We start from the raw sequence: 27,502 nt of genomic DNA, 5'->3' as shown, positions 1-27,502 counted from the left end.
TCCGGCGGAGGCTCTGCTGGACTCAGGGAGTCTGGTGACCCTAGTAAGGGCTACCCTGGTACGGTCCGCTGAGTATACTGGCCGGAAATTAGGAGTGACGTGCATCCACGGAGACTTAAAAGACTACCCCACAGCACTTGTGTCTCTAACCATGGTGGCCGGTAGATAGACCCACAAATCCTACGTTATGAACTCATAATAGAGAGAGACTTCCCGGGCTTCCTGGCACTGTGGCCTGCTACAATGAATTACTGATACCCATGAGACAGGGGTAACCCCAACAGAGTGTCCTTGCTCAGGGGGGAGACCACAACATGCGGAACCCGAGGCCAAAGAGCTTGTGGTAGGGGTGACCGCCACTTCGGTGGAAGAGGGGGAGAAAACCCGGCTGAGTGTGATGGTGGAAGACGTGGAGGACTTGCAGCTGGGTCCTGAATTGGCAGACCTCAATGTCTCCGGGGATAATTTTGGTACCGCACAACACCGGGACCCAACCCTCTCCGGTGCCTGGGAGAATGTGTTAATATTAGATGGTGAATCACAACAACCTGACGAACAACAAGTCGGTGTTTCCCGTCTTGTTGTTCATCAGGGTATGCTGTATCGGGTAAACCAACTACGGGGTGAGCATATTGAACAGTTAGTGGTCCCCAAGGCTTATCGCAAACTCGTCTTAGATCTAGCCCACCAGCACGTTCTCGGGGATCACCTGGGGTTTCAGAAAACACAGGATCGTATACTACAGCGGTTTTACTGGCCCAGCATATTCAGAGAGGTAGAAGAGTTTTGTAAGTCTTGCCCAACCTGCCAGATAACTAGCCCCCAGCCACATTTCCGTAGTCCCCTAGTTCCTCTCCCGATTATCGAGGTATCGTTTGACAGAATAGCTATGGATCTCATAGGACCCGTACCGAAGTCTGCCAGAAGGCATCCACACATCTTAGTCATCCTAGACTACGCTAGTCTGTACTCGGAGGCGGTGACACTGCGACATACATCGGCCAAACTCATAGCTAAGGAGTTAATAGAGATGTTTTCCTGAGTAGGACTACCTAAAGAGGTTTTGACCGATCAAGGGATCCCTTTTATGTCCAAGGTAATGAGGGAACTCTGTAAGTTGCTGCACATTAAACAGCTACGGACGTCCGTTTGCCATCCGCAAACGGACGGTCTGGGAGAAAGGTTTAACCAAACATTAAAAAATATGTTGAAAAGGGTGGTGGCTAAAGATGGGAAGGACTGGGACCTTCTTCTGCCCTATCTCATGTTTGCAATGCGAGAGGTACCCGAGGCCTCTACTGCGTTCTTGCCCTTCGAACTGCTATATGGCAGACACCCTCGCCATCTCTTGGATGTAGCCAAAAAGGCATGGTAACAACAACCCACTCCGTATAAAAATGTTATTGAGTACGTTACACAGATGCAAGAACGGATAGAGACAATGTTGCCTCTTGTTGTTTTTCAGCCAATGGACCAGGGAACCTAATCACAGTAAACGGCACCATGGAAAAAAAGAGCAATACATGAGGATTCTCAACGACAACATCAGGCAGTCTGCAGAGAAACTTGGCCTTGCGCACCAGTGGACATTTCAGCATGACAATGACCCAAAACACACAGCAAAAGTGGTGAAGAAATGATTAGCAGACAACAACATTAACGTTTTGGAGTGGCCCAGCTAGAGTCCAGACTTGAATCCAATTGAGAATCTGTGGAGGGAGCTAAAGATCAGGGTGATGGCAAGAAGACCCTCCAACCTGAAAGATTTGGAGCTCATTGCTAAAGATGAATGGGCACAATTACATGTGGAGACATGCAAAAAGCTGTTCTGCAATTATAGGAAGCGTAATAGTCAATAAAAGATTTTCTATTGATTATTGAGATGGGTATGAATAATTTTGGTTGGACACTTTTTGCTCAAATCTAAATAAAAACTGAGAAATGTTTTTTTTTCCCCACAATAATGCCTCATGTACATCGTCTTATTATCTTTTGGGAGACACCTATGTCATTTCCCGTCAAAAAATTACTTGCTGGTTGAATAAAAGTAACTTTAGGTCAAAATTTGCCAGGGGTATGATTAATTATGGGCAGCACTGTATATAAGTTAAATTCCACACTTTCAGTGCTCATCTTTTGTATTAGGAACTGAGAGCGTTACACCTGCTTCCCTGTTTAACTTATATATACTGCTACTTATATAGCCCCTTAATACTTAGAACCAAGGTTACGGTGTGACCTCCCTCTCTCGCAATTTATAGGTTCAACCCATTGTATTATTAAATCATAAATCGTGTTTTAAAGAATACTAAACGAGGGTGTTGATAAAATAGTAACATTTCACTCTGTGGACAGCAGGTGTCAGCAATGCACAAAATACAAAAGGACAAGCTATTCAGTGATTATAAGTGCTCTCTCAATCTAAAAACAAATTGCCCTTTCAATTTAACCCTGACCGGTTTTCTGTATTAAGATATGCATGCGCTGGGAACATGCTGCTCTGTGCACAGAGAGTGAGTGCCAAAAAAATAAAAAAATGAATCATTTTTAAAGCAATAATTATAACAGTATAAGCAATGGACAATTTTTATCTTCACTCGTAAAGGAATTACTAGCTGTACTGTATACATATAATGGAAGCAGAGCCTGAGATATGTGTATGCACCAATATATCACTCGGTGAAATATAAATGCATCCCGGATAACAATAAGATTCATTGATCTCAACTCTTAAGTGCATCTCTTATTAGATCATGCAGATTTTTTTTTCTGGGAATTAAAACAAGGTCTGAAAATAATGGGATATTGCAATAGAAGCAGAAATTAAAATGGGGCTTCTAGAGGGAAGTCATATTACCACCCTGTTTCTTGGGCTTGAGGGTCTGGTGTTGATCTCATCCCTATTCACTTTATAGGACGCACCTTATGGTCAGTTCCTCTTTTCCCTTGTCTGTGATTGTGCCTGACCAAGGAGAGATCTGCGTACAGGAGCTTTCTGCTGCAGCTGTCTGGTCTACAGGTACATTTGTAGTACTACTTGTCAACCATTTTAACTAAAGGAGTTTTCAGGGCTTTTGGAAAAAGTAGTCAAAACTACCTATATGTGTCTGATGCCACTATAGCCCGGAGGTAATTATTTTACATTTTAATGGCCTTACCCAGCTTTGTGATGCACCTTTGTTATGATGCTGCTAGGGCTTGCTATAGTTTGAATTGCCAATGCGAAGGGCTACAGTTTCCATGGAGGAGCTAGGGAGCATTGGAGATAAGAGGCATGTCATATATGACATCCTATACTCTAGGCAGAGGGCAAGGGTAGATTACCACATGTTTAATGTACGGGACGTCACCCAGGAGGCAAACACCTGAAGCTTGATCATGTGACTGCATGTGAGACTGGTTTAGGGACAAATCTTCCTGCATATAAACCACTTGAACATAGGCGGTCATTTATTAAGACCGGCAATTTATACTCTGCTCTTAAAACCCCTGCGGTGGCGGCGCATGTGCCTAAGTTATGTACGGGCGCAGTCCTCTACAAAAATTTGGCCATGCAACATGGTTTAAACTACACCAGCTTCCACAGCTGGCGTAGTTTAACCCCATTTTCCACGCCATAAACTGGCACAGAAAATGTTAAATGAGACGGGCCGACTGGCCCACTATCTTCCCTGCCCACACAACGCTCCCTTTTTCCGTCGCCTTGGAAGAGTAGTGTGAGCGGGGAAAAGGCACATATTGTGTCGCAAAACCCCTTTGAGAATAAATCTGCACCAAAATACGCCAAAAAGTGACCCCATCATTTTTAACCATAACAGGAGATTGATGAATCTCATATTAACATATTACAGATGTGCCCTTTTTTTACTTTCCTCTTGGCTTGACATAATGCAGTGAGGTGACAGCTTTGACAAAAATCCATGTTTTTGTAATACTTTATCGGTAGTTGTTTGCGCTATATGTATCTATATGTGGCTATCTAGTGCTCGTGATATCAATTTTCATGCAGCAATTATACAGTATGCTGAATTTGTGTCATGAGAACCTGGAGTCTTTAACAAAGGTAAGGGTAGGTACATTGGTTGCTCCAAGCAATGTCTCCTGGCCAAGCTCACAACGAACAGTCTTTTTCCATCTTGCATCAGCTCTTTTCTTCAACCAATCAATATAAGGCCTCCTTTATCCACCCCTCACATTGCATAGAGTTACTGGATGCCTGATTAGACTGCCTAGAACTGTTTTCTGGTCCATATCGCCCTACATAAGATCTTGCAGTATTAGAATTGTCATACACCTTCATTATAAGTATATATTTTAGATTTCAATGAATTCTGATGACAATCTAATGTGCCTGGTGGCTGTATGACTGTTCAGTGTCTGCTTCTTATTCCCTAAGGTCCACAGTTTAGGAAACTATACATAATCAGCTGTAATTTTGAGGAGTGGTGAACCTTCTTTTCACATGGAGCATTACACAGCCAATGGGCTATTCATGTAAAGCATCAGCCAGCCAGGACCTCCTGTATTTGGCATCTTTCTAAGGGTACATTCATAGTTGTGTTTCTAAATCTGGCAGGCTCTTCCGGTGGCCTGTTACGGCATAAATACCATCTGTAGGGCAGACAAATGCTGCATGCAGTGGTATCTGTCCACCATTTATCCCTGTAAACAGCCAGATCACCGCCAGATCTGATTATGGTCAATGAGGATCCAGCAGTGAATGGTAGAATCTAGCAATTCTGGATCCGGTAAACTTCAGCAGGTGTCACGACTGTGACTGATCCAGACAGGTCTGGGAGGAGAAGGTCGCAGCGACTTGCTACTCGCGATAGCTTGTGAGTTTGCTCCGTGGTTCAGGGTATGTCATCTGGGTTTTGCCTTGTGAACCTTTTTGTCCTGACTGGGAGTTTGTAGGCATCCTTCTCAGGTGAGTCCTGTCTGCCACTCCCAGCTACTATATTAGTTTCACTTTCACTTGCAGTCATTGCCAGATATAGTCCTTACTTCCAGTTCTATTCTGACCTTTGAAGGAGATCGTTTGATGGTGTTGCTGTGGAGCTCTTGTCCGGCGTGGACTGTCGTGATTGGGATCGCCTTCTCTGCTCGTGACTGGATAAGTCTATCTCTTATATAGTTTGTTTGTTGCTGTCTTCCCCTGCTGTTCTCCTAGACATGAGTGATGGTGACTAGTTCTCCCATCGGCCTTTCCCCACTCTAGGCTTTTTAGGGTGACTGAGGGTTTAGGCATCCTGCTCGCCGCACGGGTTCACACCCCGTCTAGGGTATCAGGGCAGACAGGTGCCAGCTTAGGGTTAGTCAGGGGTGGCCATACTATTCCCATCCGTAGATAAGGGTCCCCCTTCCCCTCCGTCTGGTGCGACACGACTGCTGCTGGGGTAGCGGTCGTGACAGTATATCTGGCCTTTTAAAAAAAAAAAAAAGTGACATTTCTTTTTTTTTTTTTTTTGCTTGCTGTTTTGCTTTGTATTTTTCTGTTCCACTATGGATCCGGTTACGGTTTTGGCGAAACAATTACAGGGATTATCCCTTGAAGTGGCAGGATTAAAAGCAACAGTGCTGCAGCAGCAGCAGCCATCCTTGGGTTCCACCGTTGCTACGGGAAACCAAGGTACTCCTGAGCCAAAAGTGGCTTTACCTGATAGGTTCTCAGGAGGGAGAGACCAATTTGTAACCTTCAGAGAAGCTTGCAAATTGTTCTTCAGGTTACGCCCTAGATCCTCCGGCGGTGAGGAACAACGGGTGGGTATTGTAATTTCTCTCCTGCAAGGAGATCCGCAGGCTTGGGCTTTCTCCCTACCATCAGACTCTCTGGCCTTACGATCAGTGGAGGAGTTTTTTGAAGCCCTGGGTCTCGTATATGATGACCCGGACAGGGTCTCACTGGCTGAGTCTAAGCTACGTAGACTTCGGCAAGAGAACCGGTCTGCTGAACTATATTGTTCCGAATTCCGTAGGTGGGCTACTGATACGTTATGGAACGACTCGGCCCTTAGGAGTCAGTTCTGCCAGGGGTTGTCTGAAAAATTAAAAGACGCGCTGGCGGTATACGAGGTCCCTGGGTCTCTGGAGGCTGCTATGTCTCTGTCCATAAGAATCGACAGACGACTCAGGGAGAGACTATTAAATTTTACGGAGGCCTCTATAGGGCAGGGATCGGTTTGTTATGATCCAGTCGAACCAATGCAAATAGGGGGCGCCACTAGACGGGTGAATCCTCCTAAGTTCCGCTGTAGGTCAGAGGTTTGTTTTTGTTGTGGGGGGAGGGGTCATTTTGTAAAGGTTTGTCCCTCAGAACCCAAGAGACCACAAACAAAGGAGCCGCCGGGAAAACTAGAGTCCCCAGATTGTGCGGAGGATAACAGTCTGGGCGTATTCGTTTCCTCCATACGCATGTCTCGGTTTTTGTTGTCCGCTACCGTTGAGGCGGGCAATAAGACTGAGATCTGTTCCGTCTTTTTGGACAGTGGGGCGGGGGTCAACTTGGTGGATTCACGGTTTGCTCAGGCTCTGGGTTTTACTCCAGAACCGATACGCAGAACTATTCCTGTTTTTGCCATCGACTCCTCCCCTCTTACTCAGAAAGAGTTAACTCAGATCATTCATAATATCCATCTGCAGGTAGGGGACCTCCATCAAGAGCATATCTCGTGTTATGTCCTGGACGGTCTTCCGGCTCCTATGGTATTGGGGCTTCCCTGGCTGGTGACTCACAATCCAGTGGTGGATTGGCAGGCCGGGGAGATTGTGGAGTGGAGTGAACATTGTAAGGACAACTGCTTGAGTAGTAGGTGCTCTACACTCTCTGTAACATCTTTACCTGCCTTTCTGTCAGATTTTATGGATGTGTTCTCTGAGAAGGGTTGTCAGGGGTTACCACCTCATCGTCCATATGATTGCCCGATTAATCTACTACCTAGGGCCAAACTACCTAAAACCCGGTTATACAATCATTCCGGCCCGGAGAGGAAGGCTATGAAAGATTATATTTCGGAGAGTTTGGCTAAGGGACACATCAGACCCTCTTCTTCACCTGTGGCTGCAGGGTTCTTTTTCGTTAAAAAGAAAGATGGGGGCCTACGTCCTTGCCTGGATTTCTGGGAATTAAACCGGATAACTATCCGAGATCCCTATCCTCTTCCTCTCATTCCCGACCTCTTTAATCAGGTTGCTGGTGCTAAATGGTTCTCCAAAATGGATCTCAGAGGAGCCTATAACCTGGTTCGCATCAAAGAGGGGGATGAGTGGAAGACGGCTTTTAATACTCCGGAAGGGCATTATGAAAATCTGGTCATGCCATTTGGTCTTACTAATGCGCCTGCGGTATTCCAACATTTTGTCAACGATATTTTTAGTCACCTTATCGGGAGATTTGTTGTGATATATCTTGATGACATCCTGGTCTATTCCCCGGATCTGGATACACATAAGATCCATGTGAGACAAGTGCTGCAGATATTAAGGGCCAACAAATTGTTTGCTAAGTTAGAAAAATGTGTGTTCGCCGTAAAAGAACTGCCATTTCTAGGGTATGTGTTGTCAGATTCAGGTTTCCTCATGGATCCAGAGAAAGTCCGGGCGATTATAGACTGGGATCTGCCTGAGAACGTGAAGGCATTGCAACGCTTCCTGGGGTTTGCCAATTTTTATAGAAAGTTTATAAAAAACTATTCCTTGGTGGTCAAACCACTGACGGACATGACCCGAAAGGGATCCGATTTTTCCAAATGGTCACATGCAGCCAAAACTGCCTTTGCATCTCTGAAGGAGAGATTCACCTCGGCCCCTATTCTCGTACAGCCAGATGTCTCGCTTCCTTTTATTGTAGAGGTTGACGCATCAGAGGTGGGGGTGGGGGTGGGAGCGGTACTATCTCAGGGCCCGTCCCCTGGTGAATGGCGTCCATGTGCTTTCTTTTCGAAGAAATTGTCTACTGCAGAAAGGAACTATGATATTGGCAACAGGGAACTTTTGGCTATTAAGTTGGCTTTTGAGGAGTGGCGTCATTTTTTGGAGGGGGCGGTTCATCCCGTCACGGTGATTACTGATCACAAAAACTTATTATATCTGGAGTCTGCTAAACGTCTCACCCCTAGACAGGCTCGGTGGTCGTTATTTTTTACTAGGTTTAATTTTGTAATAACCTATCGCCCGGGGGCAAAAAATACTAAGGCGGATGCATTGTCTCGAAGTTTTCCTGGAGGGGGTGATGTTGAGGGACCAGAGCCCATTTTGCAAAAGGGGGTGGTGGTCTCTGCATTACACTCAGGTTTGGAGGGGAGGGTGTTGGAAGCTCAGGGGGACGCCCCGGCCTCCTGCCCCTCGGGTAAACTGTTTGTGCCAGAAAATTTACGACTGGAGATACTAAAAGAACACCATAACTCCACACTGGCAGGACACCCAGGTAGTAGGGCAACCTCTGAGTTAGTGTCTCGTCGGTTCTGGTGGCCTAAATGGCACCAGGAGGTGTTGAATTTTGTGTCTGCATGTGCTACCAGTGCTCGTTCTAAGGTAGATCATACTCGTCCGGCAGGGCGTCTTTTACCTCTGGCCATCCCTAACAGGCCTTGGACGCACCTGTCAATGGATTTCATTACGGATCTACCAGTATCAGCGGGGAAGACTGTTATTCTTGTAGTTGTTGACAGATTCAGTAAAATGGTGCACTTTATTGCTCTTGCCGCATTGCCTAATGCTAACACACTGGCTCAGGTTTTTATTGACCACATCGTGAAGCTTCACGGGGTCCCTTCCGATATTGTTTCGGATCGTGGTACCCAATTCATTTCTAAATTTTGGAAAGCTTTTTGTTCTCGTTTAGGGGTTCATCTGTCGTTTTCTTCATCCTTCCATCCACAGTCCAACGGTCAGACTGAACGTACCAATCAAAACCTAGAGACATATTTGAGATGCTTTGTTTCCGAAAATCAGGAGGAATGGTCATCTTATTTACCGTTAGCCGAGTTTGCCATTAATAATCGTCGTCAAGAATCCACCGATAAGTCACCATTTTTTGGTGCGTATGGTTTCCATCCTCAGTTTTGTACGTTTAGTGAGGGGGGGGCCGTCTGGGATTCCCGAGGAGGAACGATTTGCATCTTCACTTTCTTCAGTGTGGCAGAGTGTGCAAGAAAGTTTGAAGAGAATTGGTGGTAGATTCAAACGTGCGGCTGATAGGAAGCGCTCTGAAGGTCCGGACCTTGGGGTGAATGACTTGGTGTGGTTGTCTACCAGAAATATCAAGTTGAAGGTTCCCTCGTGGAAATTAGGTCCGAGATTTATTGGTCCTTATAGGGTAATTAAGATCATTAACCCGGTGGCTTTTCGTCTGGAGCTACCTCAGACTCTAAGGATCCATAATGTCTTCCACAGATCTCTGCTTAAGAGATATGTAGAACCTCCTGAACCATTGCCACTACCGCCTCCACCGGTGGTTGTTGATGGCAGTCTTGAGTTTCAGGTAGAAAAGATTGTTGATTCACGATATGTTCGCCGCTCTCTTCAGTACCTGGTGCACTGGAAAGGTTATGGTTCCGAAGAGAGAATGTGGGTTCCAGCATCAGAGATAAAAGCGGACAGACTCTTTCGGGCTTTTCATAGCTCCCATCCGGAGAGGCCTAGTTTTGAGGGTCCAGGGGCCCCTCGTAGAAAGGGGGGTACTGTCACGACTGTGACTGATCCAGACAGGTCTGGGAGGAGAAGGTCGCAGCGACTTGCTACTCGCGATAGCTTGTGAGTTTGCTCCGTGGTTCAGGGTATGTCATCTGGGTTTTGCCTTGTGAACCTTTTTGTCCTGACTGGGAGTTTGTAGGCATCCTTCTCAGATGAGTCCTGTCTGCCACTCCCAGCTACTATATTAGTTTCACTTTCACTTGCAGTCATTGCCAGATATAGTCCTTACTTCCAGTTCTATTCTGACCTTTGAAGGAGATCGTTTGATGGTGTTGCTGTGGAGCTCTTGTCCGGCGTGACTGTCGTGATTGGGATCGCCTTCTCTGCTCGTGACTGGATAAGTCTATCTCTTATATAGTTTGTTTGTTGCTGTCTTCCACTGCTGTTCTCCTAGACATGAGTGATGGTGACTAGTGCTCCCATCGGCCTTTCCCCACTCTAGGCTTTTTAGGGTGACTGAGGGTTTAGGCATCCTGCTCGCCGCACGGGTTCACACCACGTCTAGGGTATCAGGGCAGACAGGTGCCAGCTTAGGGTTAGTCAGGGGTGGCCATACTATTCCCATCCGTAGATAAGGGTCCCCCTTCCCCTCCGTCTGGTGCGACACGACTGCTGCTGGGGTAGCGGTTGTGACAGCAGGCTGTTCTCTCAGTTTACCAGAAATGTGAACAAGTCCTAACGTTAATAGAGTGGTGAATAGGAAAAGGAGTTAGTGGTTATCTAAAGCAAACAATCCCTTTAACATAGCATAAATATACAATATATGACATATACAGTTGCAAGAAAAAGTATGTGAGCCCTTTGGATTGATTTGGATTTCTGCACAAATTGGTCATAAAATGTGATCTGATCTTCATCTAAGTCACAACAATAGACAATCACAGTCTGCTTAAACTAATAACACACAAATAAGTAAATGTTACCATGTTTTTATTGAACACACTATGTAAACATTCACAGTGCAGGTGTCACCGCCACTTCTGTGAGAAGGTCTGGCAGACGTTCTTCTCTACCTCTTGTATGATGTTCTTTGTTTTGGTTTCACTTTCTCATCTCCTTTCCTTCTGTCAGGTGTCACTTATTTAGACATAATCGTCTTCCTTTATATTCCCTCCCATACTGCCTCACTTTGCGGTTTATACTACTTCCTGGATGAAGTGTTCACTGCTGGAGGCTGCGTCTGCTGTTTGCTCAGATAAGTTCTTTACTTTATTGTGTTTGCTTGCTGGCTTGATTCTAGGTGACCCTGACTCCCTCCGTATTAAGTGCAGGGAGCCGGTGGTCGTGTCCCCTCACTATTATAGGGTTTTCAGGTGTCACACAGGCTTAGGTACGTGGGCATGCAATCGTCTACCATCGAGACCCTTGTATGTGCATAGCAGTCAGGGAGAGCTCTTAGGGTTTTATAGGGCTCACCTAATAGCTCCTTAGTTTGGGATCAAGCTAGTCGCTCGTTTATTTATAAGTTCCAGCAATCTGCAAATCTCATCCATGACAGCAGGTGGAAAAAGTATGTGAACCCTTGGATTTAATAACTGGTTGAACCTCCTTTGGCAGCAATAACTTCAACCAAACGTTTCCTGTAGTTGCAGATCAGACGTGCACAACGGTCAGGAATAATTCTTGACCATTCCTCTTTACAGAACTGTTTCAGTTCAGCAATATTCTTGGGATATCTGGTGTGAATCGCTTTATTGAGGTGATGCCACAGCATCTCAATCGGGTTGAGGTCAGGACTCTGACTGGGCCACTCCAGAAGGCGTATTTTCTTCTGTTTAAGTCATTCTGTTGTTGATTTACTTCTGTGCTTTGGGTCGTTGTCCTGTTGTTGAGCTTCAGCTGGTGGACAGATGTCCTTAAGTTCTCCTGAAAAATGTCTTGATAAACTTGGGAATTAATTTTTCCTTCGATGGCAGCAATCCGTCCAGGCTCTGAAGCAGCAAAGCAGACCCAAACCATGATGCCCCCACCACCATACACATAATGTTGTGTGTTTCTTCCAAATAACTCAACTTTGGTTTCATCTGTCCACAGAATATTTTGCCAGTACTGCTGTGGAACATCCAGGTGCTCTTGTGCAAACTGTAAACGTGCAGCAATGTTTTTTTTGGACAGCAGTGGCTTCCTCTGTGGTATCCTCCATTCTTGTTTAGTGTTTTACGTATCATAGATTCGCTAACGGGGATGTTAGCATATGCCAGAGACTTTTGTAAGTCTTTAGCTGACACTCTAGGATTCTTCTTTATCTCATTGAGCAATCTGCGCTGTGCTCTTGCAGTCATCTTTACAGGACGGCCTCTTCTAGGGAGAGTAGCAGCAGTGCTGAACTTTCTCCATTTATAGTCAATTTGTCTTACCGTGGACTGATGAACAGCAAGGCTTTTGGAGATACTTTTATAACCCTTTCCAGCTTTATGCAAGTCAACAATTCTTAATCGTAGGTCTTCTGAGAGCTCTTTTGTGTGAGGCATCATTCACATCAGGCAATGCTTCTTGTGAAAAGCAAAACCAGAACTGGTGTGTGTTTTTATAGGGCATGGCAGCTGTAACCAACACCTCCAATCTCATCTCATTGATTGGACTCTAGTTAGCTGAAAGCTCACTCCAATTAGCTCTTGGAGATGTCATTAGTCTAGGGGTTCACATACTTTTTCCACCAGCACTGTGAATGTTTATATGGTGTGTTTAATAAAAACATGGTAACAATTAATTATTTGTGTGTTATTAGTTTAAGCAAACTGTGATTGTCTATTGTTGTGACTTAGATGAAGATCAGATCACATTTTATGACCAATTTGTGCAGAAATCCATATCATTCCAAAGGATTCACATACTTTTTTTTGCAACTGTATGACTCATTTACAGATGCTATACAGTATATACAATATACAGAAAAGAATCTTGTAAATACACCTGCCAAATTGCATTATAATGTGGTTATTGTTCATCTGAGGGGAAGCATAGTATCCTGGATTTTTTGGGTGTTATGCACCTCTCTATTCTCTTAGGCCCTGATACCATAGTGGGTACCAAAGGTCCAGAGAATAAAAAACACTTAGAGCTGCCTTTACAGACAATAAATTACGACTAGGGCCTATTTCTTTGAATAAAAACTTATTAAACATTATTGATGGTATGGGGGTTGGAACCTGATAATTTTTTTCTGTGGTGGGCCCAAGGAACACTACTTCAACCCTGCTGACACTTGGCATTGTGCATGTTCATGGCAGGCTAGATATACAATCCATAAGGCCATAAGTTAACAGATGTTGGGCTGATGTTACTTCTGGGACCCGCACCTACACAGAGAACGGAGCCGAGAAGGTGTTGGCTGGAGGACCCCGATCTCCCCATAGAAGTGAATGGGAGCACACAACGCTTGTGCGGCCAGCGGTCCCATTCATTTGTATAGGGGGGACGGAAATAGCTCACCTATTTTCGGCAACCCATAGAAATGATGCGCCTCCACAACCTTCAGGGATCTGTTCTTTATGTAGATGCGGGTCCCAAAGGTGGACCCGCACCTATCAGACAATGTGGGCATATCCTAGAAATATGCCCACATTGTCTGAGATGGAAAAACCTCTTTAAATAGGTGTTTCTGTCATATCCCGGCTGAAGGGTACAGAATGTATTTGCAGTTAGCCAGACTGTCTCAAAAAGTGGAAGGGTGTATCAGCAATATTTCCCCCTATAGTAGCAAAGTCTCTATCAGCCACAAACAAGCGCAATACCTTTCTAACTGACTCCAATGCACAGCCTTGCTGACTCTGGACTTTCAAATCTTTTTCTGTTCTAGAGCCCTTTTTGAATGAAGTAGCTTTAGAGATGATGGTTCTCTGGGACTCAGGCCTAGCCCTGACGAGTAAACACATGTAGGTCCTCTGTCTTTCTCAGACTCACCACTATGTAGGGAGCAGACTCAGGTCTCCTAACAACCTTAAGGGGGATGAGTCAAAGTGATTAAATCTGACATATTCACAATATACTATTGAGTACACCATTATAATAAATCTTAACATTTCACTTCACAATTCTATATAGGTCATCAATATCAGATCAGCGGGGCTCTATTCCTGCTCACTAAAGACATAGCAGCAGCGATCAGGAAGAGAGAAGGGAGGCGGCACACACGCAAGGCATGCACCTTCCCTTCATACAGCAGATCGCAGGGGTGCCGGGTCCCAGCCGATCTGATATTGATGACCTATCCTGAGGATCAATATTAAAAGCTTGGAGAACCCCTTTAAGGCTGCTGCCACATCCTCCTTCTTGCTACGCTGTTGCTACCAGAAGAGATGAAGAACACATCGGCAGCGCAGCAAGAGGGGGGAGGTGGCACCAGCCTTGAGCCCCTCACAGAATGTCCTAAAACAAGGGTAGTATCAGTATAGTGTGAGCCCTGTGGGCAGCACTGAACTCTGAGGCCAGGCCTGCGGCAATGAGCAGGCCTACAGAGGCCCTGAACTGGAGCACTATATAAGCTGCGCTTAGAGGGAACACTGTGCAGCGGGGCCGCTCTTCCTGACGCTTAGCAGAACAAGTGAAGAGTGGTGCCCACCACACATGGGGCAGATCACTACAGTTAGCAGTCACACAGCAGACCAGTAGCAAGCTAGTTTCTGCTGTCCAGCTGCACAGTCAGCACTGTAGAAAAAGGTAGAAAGCAGAAACTAACTAAACTAGCCTGCCCTGCTTCCGTGGGACATGGACATTAGCCATGGCCAGTGTTTAACTGCTGCGCAGTATAAATCGCTGGTCTTAATAAATGACCCCATGTCTGTCTAAGTTTACACTGTCGTACTTTTAGACTAGATTTTGTGATGTCATACTTTCAGACTAGTGCTAGTAAATCTGCCCCAATGTGAGTATTGAGTGGATGGTAATCCACGTCCTGCCTAATAAAGCACACTGCCTGAATCCTGAAGTCCTAAATTAAAATCATGTAAAATGGCTCGCAATGAGTGTATTCTTAGTTATCTGCAGCCCAGACTTACGTAGACAGCTAGATACTAAACACAGCGCTGCATGCATGCTGATGTACAAGACTGACCACATGCTGGTATCGAGTGGTCTTCGGCATTAAGCACATGTTATATGATACAATAGTAGCTGCATTTATTACAGCATTCACGACATGTAATATCCTAATTATTAAACACACCACGTTCTGCTTCTGATGACACTTAGTTGCCATAATTAACTGTATTTAGACGCTGAGTGGGGTTAATATGCTACGTAACTGCTAATAAGACCACACCATGGACGCATCCTGTAATATCGTTTTTACAACAAAAAAAACATATCCGTATTCCATATCTGAGATCCTTGTTCTGCCTTCAGTTATATAACGGACACTGTGGGGGACATTTATCAAATCAGATACGTCAGTTTTGTAGTCTAAAGATGTCCCAAGTCATGGCACCTGCAACATTTTTGTGACATTTCGTGATCCTCTCCTTTTTTCACAGTGGGCTATGTTTTAGAGCTAAAAGTGAGATTAGACCTGAATTATGGCTTAGTTACTATGTTCAACTTTTTCAAAAATCGCCAAAAAGTTGCAATGCAGGCCATGCCATCCCCTGGTCCACTTTTACACCAAAAGGTGTAAACCACATTGCATTCACACCAGATATATTATTAAGGTGCACAAGTTCATAAATTAGGTGCAGGCACACATAGCAAAGCAAGGCTTAAAACTGGCACAAAAACAACTGCAAATGATAAATGACCCCCGGTATCTGTATAGAGGATTCTATACTAATATGCCTTTTGCTCTCTGTCTATCTGGGGATTTGGTTGAACAGTGAGTGCAGGGTATTTGTAGCATGGACTCCCAACAGACTGTAATGTATTCTGTTTTTTTTTTTATGTCAAGAATAGGGCTGCAGATTATGCTATTCCTGCTGTCAAAAAGCTTTTGAAAGTGAACACACATTCTTCACCCCTGGAAGACTGGTTTAAAAACAAATATATAGTAGCAATGTATTCTTTATTTTATCCTTTTCCCCTGTTGCTTATATAGCAGCAGCACATTCTGGAGCACTATACTGAGATTGTCATTAGTTCCTGTTCCTGTGAAGAACATACTGTAGACTGCAAACAGACTAGTGGCTATGGTTACAACAAATAAAAATATAAAAAAGTATTTATTATGTTTTTGTTTTTTCTAGAATGTGTGTCCTTAGTAACCAGTTTACTTCAGATTACTTAATCTTAAAGGGGCTATCCAGGCTACAGATATTGATTACCTATCTTCAGATTGGCAGGGGTCTGACTCCCAGCACCTCCGCCGATCAGCTCCCTGAAATGATTACCTGCACTCTGTCTCCATTGTAGTGGTGGTGCAGTCATTGCAGCTCTTCATCCCATTCATCTAAAGGTGAGAGGTGTAATTACACTGTACCGCCACTAAAATGTAGACCGCATGCATCATTGAAGAAGACGCAGAGCTTGCATGAGCGTCTTCAAACAGCTGATCGGCATGCGTACTGGAAGCAGATTCCCTCACCGATCTGATGCTACCTCGTTAAAAGAGTTGAAAAAAAAATCAAGTTCAACCAAGGGATAGGTGGGGATGTGTATTTTAGAAAAGCGGAGTGAGACTCAGATTTCTACACATTTTTATTAGCATTAATGTTATTTATTTTTATGAATTAATTTAAGCCTTTTAAAAACTGTCCACTGTGCCTGCTGTGACCACGTCCTGAGTAATAGTGATGGACGAACATAGGCCGGGACGGTTCTTGAACTGTGCGTTCGCGGCGGGCCCCTTTGACTTTAATGGCAGGTAAACCTGGAAAACCTTCAGGTCATATTTGCAGCCACCAAATACTAACTAGAAGTGCACAAATAGTCCCACAACATGGACAGTGACATACCAGAGGGGGATCATTGGCAAAAATTCCCGCAAAAAAAATGTATTTTAATCAGGGACCATTTTTATGCGTCTTAAAGGGAAACTCTCAAAAATGTGCCCTGCTGGAGCCTAGATATGTTTTATTTTAGGCCACGGCAGTACAAACCCCAAAAATTAGGCATTCACCTGACAGAAAAGAACTTGCGATTATGTGGCTGGAGGTACATAAGGCGGTTACTGGATAAAAATTTTACTGTAGGCCACTGGAGTACAGGCCCAAAAAATTAGGCATTCACCAGACAGAAAAGAACTTTTGTGGCTCTGGGTGATGGTGGATATTTGTGAGCTGGCATGAGGAAATTCAATTACGTGTGGTTATCACAGGTGTTAAATTCCTCTGAGATCCATGCCTCATTAATTTTTAGAAATGTGAGGTAGTCCACACTGTCGTGAGCTAAGCGAGTACGCTTATCGGTCATGATCCCCCCTGCTGCACTGAACGTCCTTTCGGACAGGACACTCGACGAGGGGCAAGCCAAGAGTTCCATGGCAAATTGTGCCAGCTCTGGCAATAGGTCAAGCCTGCACACCCAGTAGTCCAGGGGTTCCTCACTTCTCAGAGTGTCCACATCGGCCGTTAACCCGATGTAGTCGGACACCTGACGGTCTAGGTGTTCCCTGAGGCTGGATCTGGAGGGCGGCTGTTGATTGGTTGGCTGCAAGAATGATGTCATATTCAAAGTGACCAACACATCTTCAAACCGCCCTCTTCGTACAGGCGCGGTAGGATTGGTACACGCACCTGTTTCTCTGTGGGTGGAAATTCCTCTGCCAGTGCCCGCAACAGCAGAATGCAGCATCTGCCAGCCCTCTGTGATGCTGGTAACATGTCCGCCATTTTGTATTTGTACCGGGGTCTAAGTATGTTGCCACTACGGCAGGGGCAATATTCGAATTTGCGATATTTCACGAATATTTGGGCGAATATTCGTCATTAGTGATGGCCTTGCGGTTCGCCCGGTGCACCATATTCTTTTGCATTGCACCGAACTTTGAACCATGACACATCAATCAGGTTGGAGAGGACAGCCAATTGAGACATTTCAGCACATGGAACCCCAACCCTATAACAGAACCTGATCTGGCAGCCATTTTACATTATGTGTTTTGCCAATGTAGGGAGAGGTTGCGTTTTGGAGCAGGGACAGGCTGTTAAGAACTTAGGGACACCAAACGATAGCTAATAGGGCCACAAAAGTCCTTTTAAGTACTGGTAACGCTGTGCTATCGATAGGTGTGATACACAGAGGGATATGATACTCTTATAATATACTTTCTAACATAGAAAGTATATTATAGTGCATTTGTATGCCTCCAGAAAATACTGATTGAGGGCTGTGATCTATCAGCTTCCACAAAATAATGATAGAGGTTTTCCATATACCGGCGTCCACAAAATACAGATTGCGGGTTTTGATATACCTGCTTCAACTAACAACTGATTGAGGCCTTCCATATTTCATCTTCCACAAAATAATGATAGAGGTTTTCCATATACCTGCGTCCACAACATTACTGCTTGAGGGTGATATACCAGCTTCAACTAACAACTGATTGAGGCCTGCCATATATCAGCTTCCACAAATACTGCTCTTCTCTAGGGACTTTGGCACAGGGTCATTTTAAAATGACAGGCAATGGAAGAGGCAGGCCGGGTAGGGTAGGGTAGGGCAGGTGCACCAGGCCGGAGCCTAAGTGGGAAGTTGGAGAAGGTGTGTGCGATTATGTCAAAGAACGCACCAGAGTTGGTTGAGTGGCTTACTCAGTCTTCCGCTTCTGCAGCCTCCTCATCCTCTGTATCTGCACCCGGCCACCTATATTTATACACATGGCGAGGTAGAGATGTATGATGTAACCGGCTGATTTAATATGTTTCACACCAAGATCTAAGTAATCAATATATATATATATATATATATATATATATATATATATACACACAGTGCATATACTAGTGAAACTTGAAAAATTAGAATATCGTGCTAAGTTTATTTATTTCAGTAATGCAACTAAAAAGGTGAACCTAACATATGAGATAGACTCATTACATGCAAAGTGAGATATTTCAAGCCTTTATTTGTTATAATTAGGATGATTATGGCTTATAGCTTATGAAAACCCCAAAGTCACATTCTAAGATACCTTTTGCTCAGGGGGTATGGATTAATTAGCTGACTAGAGTGTGACACTTTGAGCCTAGAATATTGAACCTTTTCACTCAGCGAGGTACAGATGTATGATCTAACTGGCTGATTTCATACGTTTCACACACACACACACACACATATGTACATGTGTGTGTGTATATATGCATAAACTGCAATCATCATTCTGTATTCCAGTAAAAGGTCCCGTCATTACATTGCATACATCCCCCATTTAATTTGCATTTGTTAGGAGTTCTGAGTTGTTTGACTAAATTCTGAGTTCTGAATTGTGTGATTACAGGTGTTCCCGTTCCCTCCGTCCGCCGCAGGTCGTCGACGGACGAGATGGAGGTGGTGGAGGTGTCCGCCGAGGAGGAGGAGAAAGAGCAGGCCGGACCATCCCAGCCGCAGCAGGATGCACAACCCCGACCTGATGTGGGCGAAGAGGTGGAGGTGGCCGGGCCCTCCTGGCAGCCAGATTCCCCGCCCTCCCCCCAGCTCCAGATGAGGAGGAGGAGGTTGTCACCAGCCCCCACCAGGAGGGTAAATATGTGCACACAGCAATATAATTCTGTATCGTGCTAAGTTTATTTATTTCAGTAATGCAACTAAAAAGGTGAAATTAATATATGAGATAGACTCATTACATGCAAAGTGAGATATTTCAAGCCTTTATTTGTTATAATTAGGATGATTATGGCTTATAGCTTATAAAAACCCCAAAGTCACATTCTAAGATACCTTTTGCTCAGGGGGTATGGATTAATTAGCTGACTAGAGTGTGACACTTTGAGCCTAGAATATTGAACCTTTTCACTCAGCGAGGTACAGATGTATGATCTAACTGGCTGATTTCATACGTTTCACACACACACACACACACACACACACATATGTACATGTGTGTGTGTATATATGCATAAACTGCAATCATCATTCTGTATTCCAGTAAAAGGTCCCGTCATTACATTGCATACATCCCCCATTTAATTTGCATTTGTTAGGAGTTCTGAGTTGTTTGACTAAATTCTGAGTTCTGAATTGTGTGATTACAGGTGTTCCCGTTCCCTCCGTCCGCCGCAGGTCGTCGACGGACGAGATGGAGGTGGTGGAGGTGTCTGCCGAGGAGGAGGAGAAAGAGCAGGCCGGACCATCCCAGCCGCAGCAGGATGCACAACCCCGACCTGATGTGGGCGAAGAGGTGGAGGTGGCCGGGCCCTCCTGGCAGCCAGATTCCCCGCCCTCCCCCCAGCTCCAGATGAGGAGGAGGAGGTTGTCACCAGCCCCCACCAGGAGGGTAAATATGTGCACACAGCAATATAATTCTGTATCCATGCCTCTTAATCTGAATTGCAAGTAATTTTTATATATTTTTTTATCCTAACAGTAATCATTAAATTAAAACAAAAAATGAGGCAGCTGCAGCGGGAGCATGATGCAGCCATAAAGGAGCAGGTGCGGAAGTTGGAGGAGCTGCACCGCATATATTAATATTGTTAGGTTTTGGTGTAATTTTAACCAATAAGGTTGCAGTAAGGCTCTTTTAGTCCAGGGTCAAACTCATCAGGATAAGGACAGACAGCAGCAGTAGGTAAATGGTAACGGTGTAGTATAAATCCTACACATAGCTTGGCCAAAATCATCAGGATCAGGACAGACAGCCACTGTAGGTAATTGGTAATGGTGTAGTATAAGGCCTACACATAGCTCGGCCAAACACAGCTGGATCAGGACAGACAGCAGCAGGTAAATGGTAATTGTAGAGTATAAGGCCTACACATAACTCAGCAGGATCAGGACAGACAGCATCAGCAGCATGTACATGGTAACGGTCGAGCATAAAGCCTATACATTGCACAGCCAAATACATCAAGATCAGGACAGGCAGCAGCAGGTAATTGGTAACGGTGTAGTATAAGGCCTACACATAGCTTGTCAGACTCAAGGTCAACCAGCGGTCCCTCCATCCCTTCCAAAAGGTCCTGACCGTCCAGACCAAGCTGCAGCTCACTCTCCTGCATTACCTCCCCCAGGATGTCACTGTCGCTGTCAAACAGCAGCAGAGACGAGTCTTGGGGGACGAGGGCTGGTCCTGCAGGAGGCAGAGAGCTGCTGCTGCTGCTCTGAGCCGGTGCAGAGGACTCTGTGCCACTGGCTTGTGTCACAAAAGACACCACTGCCTTGGCGTCCTGAGACAAAATTGAGCGGCTGACGGCCAAAAAAATCTCGGATGAGGTGGACACCCCTGCCAGTTGCGTCCGCCCCTCCATGGGTAGAGGAGCGGTCCCGTGCTGGCAGCGGTCCAGCACTGGAACCAACTTCCCTACCACAACCATGGTTGCCGACATGCCCTCGTCCAGTCATGATCTGCCCAAAATTAAATTAAAGGCCAAAAAAATAACCAAATAAAATAAGGAGGGACTTTGGGAATAACTTTATTGGGTTTGGGACAATGGGGCAAAAATCTAATAAAATAGTAATTTAGAATAACAGACAGTGAATGTGTTTTTTTTTGTTTGTTTTTTTGTTTTTCAAAAACGAAAGATGGTGACACTAATCCCTCCCTAGCACAGTAATTCCTAAACTAGCACACTAAACCCTAAGATAGTGACAGAAAAACGGACAGAAACTGATTTTTATTTTTAACGATGAAAGACAGTGACACTAAACATTAGCAAAGTAATTCCTAAAATAGCACACTGAATACAAACCCTATTAAAGCACAGTAATCCCTCATTATCACAATTCATTGTATACATGACTGCTGGGGATTGCCGTTGGCAACGGATCACAAGTGCAGGATTTGCTTCCCCAGATGGAAGTGCGCTATAGCATAGGGGGTTTGGAGCATCTCCTGCTTTGTAAGACTACTTTATTCTGTGAATCTGTCTGTATATGTATGACTGGAGGTGTGACAACTCCAGGACTGAATGTGCCTAATTTATAACTATAGGTAACATTCAAGTGCACCTGTTTTGCCTGCGTCACATGAATCAGTGATAGGTGGGACTCACTGCCTCTTTCTCCTCCTATTGTATGTGTGATTTCACACTGGAGGTAACTGGGGATCAGTTGGCTGTGTGTCGGACTCTATGCCCCTATCAATAATTGCTTATATGGCATAGGTAGGTTACCGTTAGGTCCCGTGAAACTATGAGAGACCTCGGCGAGGTGCTCGGGCTCCAGTATGTTCTTGATAAAAGAATATATTGGCGAAAATCTAATTTTTAATACCAGTGTGAGGGTTTAGCCATATATTGTCAACTGAATGTACCATTTCTGTACATCTTTGTCCACCCTTTGTTCTATTTTATTGATTACATCCGCATATATGGATATCCTGTTTAGGATGTCCTTGTGGTCCGCTGTGGGTATCCTCCTTTGATGCAAAAAAAAAATATATGCTGGGGATTGCTGTTAACAACGGACCACATGTGCAGGATATGCTTCCCCGTTTAAGAATGTGCAACAGCATTTGGGGTCTGAGCAGTTTTCTGCCTTTCTAAACAACTTTGGTATGTAGGATGTTTTTGTGGCACAAGTGGTCCGTTGCGGTAATCCTCCATTGTATATATGACTACTGGGGATTGCCGTTGGCAAGGGATCACATGTACAGGATTTGCTCCCCTGGATGGAAGTGTGCTACAACATAGGGGGTTTGGAGCATCAACTGCTTTGTAAGACCACTTTATTCTGTGAATCTCCCTATCACACTACCTAACATCCTGCATTGGAACCTAACAGCTACACTATATAAGGATACCCAGTACTGGTCCTTGCCTTTTATGCTTTTTAGATGGGGGCCCCTCTTCAAGCACTGGAGCATGAAGGCCAGCATTTGCACTAAATTGGAAGCCCTGGAGCGCCCTGGCTCATCGCCCAGGAGAATGCCATCCTTGGTCTCCTCCCCCCAGTCACCCTCAAAGCCTGCTCTTATTGCTCCTCCTCTTCCCCCCAGTCACCATCCTTCTCTGACTCCTCTTCAGACTCCTGCTGACTTGTCTCAGATGGAGTAGCCCCCCCCTGGGAATTCATCCAGCATTGCGACTTCCTCATCTTCCTTTTCCTGCTCCTCGAAGGCTTGATCAATGACACGACGCAATGCAGCTGCGACAGACCAGTTTGGTGATGTCATCAAATGGCCGCAGAAGTCTACATGCGTCGCGCATGAGCAGCCACTAGCGCGGTGAAAAGAAACCAAGCTCCCAGAACCTGTCATGCTGCAGAGTTCTTACAGGTAGTCGTTAATGGCACATTGCTGATGGAGCAGCCTATCAAGCATATACAAGTTGGAGTTCCAGCATGCCGGGCTGTCGCAAATCATACGTCTGATGGTCAAGTGGTGTCGCCACTGAACGCCAGCAAGGCGAGCCATGGCCGTGTAAGATCTTCTAAAATGGCTAGAGATTTTCATGGCTTGCCGTAAGACGTCCTGGATCCCGGGGTATTTGGCAACGAATCACTGCACGACTAAGTTCAGGACGTGTGCCATGCTCAGCAGATTGGCACAGTTGTCGCACACCACTTTACCAACTGTCAAATCGAGCAGGGTTAACCACTGACCGCCCTGTGACCGCAAAGCTGAAAGCAGTGCAGGACCAGTGTGGCTCTTGGCTTCCAGGCACAACAGCCGCAGCAAAGCATTGCAACGTCTCACCTGGGACATCGAATAGATTCTGGGGAGCTTGGGGGGCATAGCGGAAGAGGCGGTAGCAGTGGAAAAGGAGCAGTCAGCCGAGGAGGAGACGGAGGAGGAGAAGAAGAGGCAGGCCTGCACAAAGTTCTTGGCAGTAACACTAAATCCACACGGGTGCCACGGGTTACATGCTTGACGGCCTACTGCACCCAGTAGGCAGTAAAAGTTATGTACCTTCCCTGCCTGTGTATATTGGCACTGACACTGTGTGTCAGAGATATATTCACTTGCCACTGAATGTGGCCATATAGCTCTGGGTTGCCCTTCTGGGAGAAATATTTCCTTCCGTGGACCTTCCATTGCGGTGTGCCAATGGCCACAAATTTTCTACAGACCTCCGAGTCCACCAGTTTATATGGCAGTAGTTGGCAGAATAGCAGTTCCGACAAGATAACGGTCAGCCGCTGGGCAAGAGGGTTATCCAGCATCATCAACTTTTGTGCCAAGGAAGCCTGCCTTCTGCCAGATGAATGCGACGACGGCACGGTAGAAGGTGGATTGGAGGACAAATGGGAGGAGAGACGAAAAGGAGAAGAGGCAGGACGTAGAGCCCCGGGAGTGTGGCTTTGTGGGATCTAACTGTGTTGCTCCCACTGGGCTCAGTGATGGGAGGCCAAGTGTGCCTTCTTAAGGTGGTCGTCCCTAGGTGAGTGTTGGGCTTACCGCGACTTATGCGTTGACAGCACAGGCTGCAGATGGTAACACTATTGTCAGCAGCTGACACATTAAAAAAAGCCCACACTGCGGAGCCATGTGCCGGCGTCCTGGGAGCACCAGAAGTGACCATGCATGGTGGATGGCTCACTCCAGATACATTTGCAGTCTGCTTTTTGCCTCCTGTGACTTGCAAGCTCTGCCTGCTTCTCCTCCTTCTCCTCCCTATCTGCTGCTCTGTCTCTCCCTCTGAACTCCCCTCCTCTTTCTCTCTTGTGGGCACCCATGTGACATCCATTGACACGTCATCATAGTCCCCTTCACCACCACTGACATTTGAAATCTCGGAGTAGGCAGCAACAGTGGGGACCTCCCTCCTTGGGCTGATCTGGGTACTGTCGTCAGACTGCTGGGTGGCAGCCATTTCTACATCCTCTTCCTCATCCGATGTCAAGAATGGCTGCGCATTGGCAAGGTCTGGCAATGGATGTGAAAATATTTCCTGTGACTCGAGTGGCGGGGCTATGGTGGTGGTGGTGGTAAATTTGGGGGTGCACACAGCAGAGAGTGAGGAGGGTGCAGATACAGAGAATGAGGAGGGTGCAGAATTGGAAGGCTGAGTGAGCCACTCATCCAACTCTGGTGAGCCCTTTGAAGTAATCGCACACGCCTTTTCCAACTTCCCACTAAGGCTCCGGCCTGGTGCACCTGCCCGACCCCTACCACCCCTGCGGAACGGCCTGTCTCTTCCTCTGCCTGTCATTTTCAAAATGACCCTGTGCCTAGTTCCCTAGAGAAGAGCAGTATTTGTGGAAGCAGGTATCTCGCAGGCCTCCATCAATATTTGGTGGAAACAGGTATATCGAACCCCTTAATCGGTAATTTGTGGAAGCAGGTATATCGCAGACCTCAATCAATATTTGGTAAAAACAGGTATATCAAACCCCTTAATCTGTATTTTGTGGAAGCAGGTATATTGCAGGCCTCAATAAATTTTTGGTGGAAGCAGGCATATTGAACCCCTTAATCAGTATTTTGTGGAAACAGGTATTTCGCAGCCCTCAATCAGTATTTTGTGGAAGCAGGTATATCAAAACCCTTAATCAGTATTTTTTGGAAGTAGGAATATCAAACCCCTTAATCAGTATTTTGTGGAAGCAGGTATATCACAAGCCTCAATCAATATTTGGTGGAAACAGGTATATCGAAACCCTTAATCAGTATTTTGTGGAAGCAGGTATATCAAACCCCTTAATCAGTATTTTGTGGAGGCAGATATATCGCAGCCCTCAATCAGTATTTTGTTGAAGTAGGTATATCAAACCCCTTAATCAGTATTTTGTGGAAGCAGGTATATCGCAGGCCTGAATCAATATTAGGTGGAAACAGGTATATCGAACCCCATAATCAGTATTTTGTGGAAGCAGGTATATCGCAGCCCTCAATCAGTATTTTTTGGAAGCAGGTATTTCGCAGGCCTCAATTAATATTTGGTGGAAACAGGTATATCGAACCTCTTAATCAGTATTTTGTGGAAGCAGGTATATCACACCCCTCAATTATTATTTTTTTTGCTACAACAGTTATATGAAACCACCCTGTTTATTTGGGGCAACAGGTATATCGCAGCCCTCAATCAGTATTTCGTGGAAGAAGGTATATCACACCCCTCAATCAGCTTTTTTGGGGCAATACATATTTCACACCTGTTGCAAATAATTGTTCCAATAGCTCTTGTCCCTCTATATTGCTACGGTATCGCAACAAAACTGAACACAACTGCTGCACAATACATATGCACTATAACATACTTTCTATGTTAGACTGTATATTATAAGTATATGTCACGGTGGGGAGTGGGGGAAACCCCCCACCGTGTGGTGTCAAAGGGTAAAAGGGGATCAGCCTGGCCAAAAGGAGTAATAAGGGAGCAGGTCACCTCCTACAGCGTCCCTAATCCTCTCCCTGACTCCTCACCGTATGAGCAGACCCCGATGGTAGGACGACTCATACTCAAGATTCCTAGAGACCCTAATTCGCCCTGGTAATCCCTCATCAAGGAGCATGGAAGAGACGACCTGTTCATCCTAGTCATGGAGGAACAGGAGTCTCTATCTGAGGCCAGGTTGCAAGGAGAGGGGAACACATACAGCATAAGGAGATGGCAGGTAAGCAAAACCAAAAACACACTTACCTGCCACAGACACACTGACTGGAACCCGTGCACTAGTACTGCTGTCCACACCAACATTAAAGGACACAGCACAAACCACAAACCACACAGGAACCCAGGACCACCATAGCTGCAATAAATATGAGACAGGGGAATGTCTAGCAAACATGCTGGACACCAACCACCACCAGACATGTAACACCAAACTAGACATACAAACACCCTGAACATAACCCACACCATACAAATAGGGACAGGAAGGGAAGGAGACACCGGGACGACATTGATGACCACAAGGGTGGCCCTCACTGGACAGATGGAACACCCTGGACTGGAGCAGAGCTCCAGCACCAACGACAGCTGAAGTACAACTTACTCCAGCCAGGGAGCCACAGGGGATAAAACCCTAGTAACCACACCCAGTCAGGGAGTTAACACTTACAGCACCAGACAGAGGGAGGCTACAACTTAAAGGGGAGGTGCACACACAAGCATGCCAAACGACACGTTACCACCGGCAACAGCATGCGTGGCAACCATCTCACGGCAATCACCCAGAAGGCCGAGACACTGCCACCGTATGCTCTCACAGCAACACATTGCCGCGGGCAACCGCAAGTGTGGCAACAGTGTCACAGCGCAAACCAAAGGCCGTGACAGTATATCACACCCCTCAGTATATCACACCTATCGATTGCACACCTATACCAGTCCTTAAAAAGACTTTTGTGGCTCTATTAGCTAGCGTTTGGTGTCCCTAACAGTCTGTCCCTGCTCCACAAAGCAACCTCTCCCTACACTGGCAAAACACAGAATGTAAAATGGCTGCCAGATCGGGTTTTTAAATACGGTGGGGGTGTGTCCATGTGCTGAAATGTCTCAATTGGCTGTACTGTCCCACCTGATGGATGTGTCATGGGTCAAAGTTCAGCGCAATGCAAATGAATATGGCGCCGGAGGACATCTCATGTCGGGCGAATCGCGAACACGCAAAGTTCGCCATGAAGCGACTGCTCGGGCGAACTGCAAGGCCATCTCTACTGAGGAAATCTATTCCACAGATTTACAGTTCATACAGTAAAGAAGCTTTGATGCTTCTGGAGACTGAACTTCTTCTCCAGCCGGAGGCAGTGCCCCCTTGTCTTTTGAAGGGAATTTTCATGGAACAGTTTTTCACCGTATTTTTTGTATGGCCCATTTATATATTTGTATAGGTTAATCAT

The sequence above is a fragment of the Bufo bufo genome, chromosome 2, assembly GCF_905171765.1.
Source record: "Bufo bufo chromosome 2, aBufBuf1.1, whole genome shotgun sequence".
In the NCBI taxonomy this organism is placed as follows: Eukaryota; Metazoa; Chordata; class Amphibia; order Anura; family Bufonidae; genus Bufo; species Bufo bufo.
The sequence above is the reverse complement of the archived record's forward strand: the minus strand, read 5'-3'. Positions refer to the sequence as shown.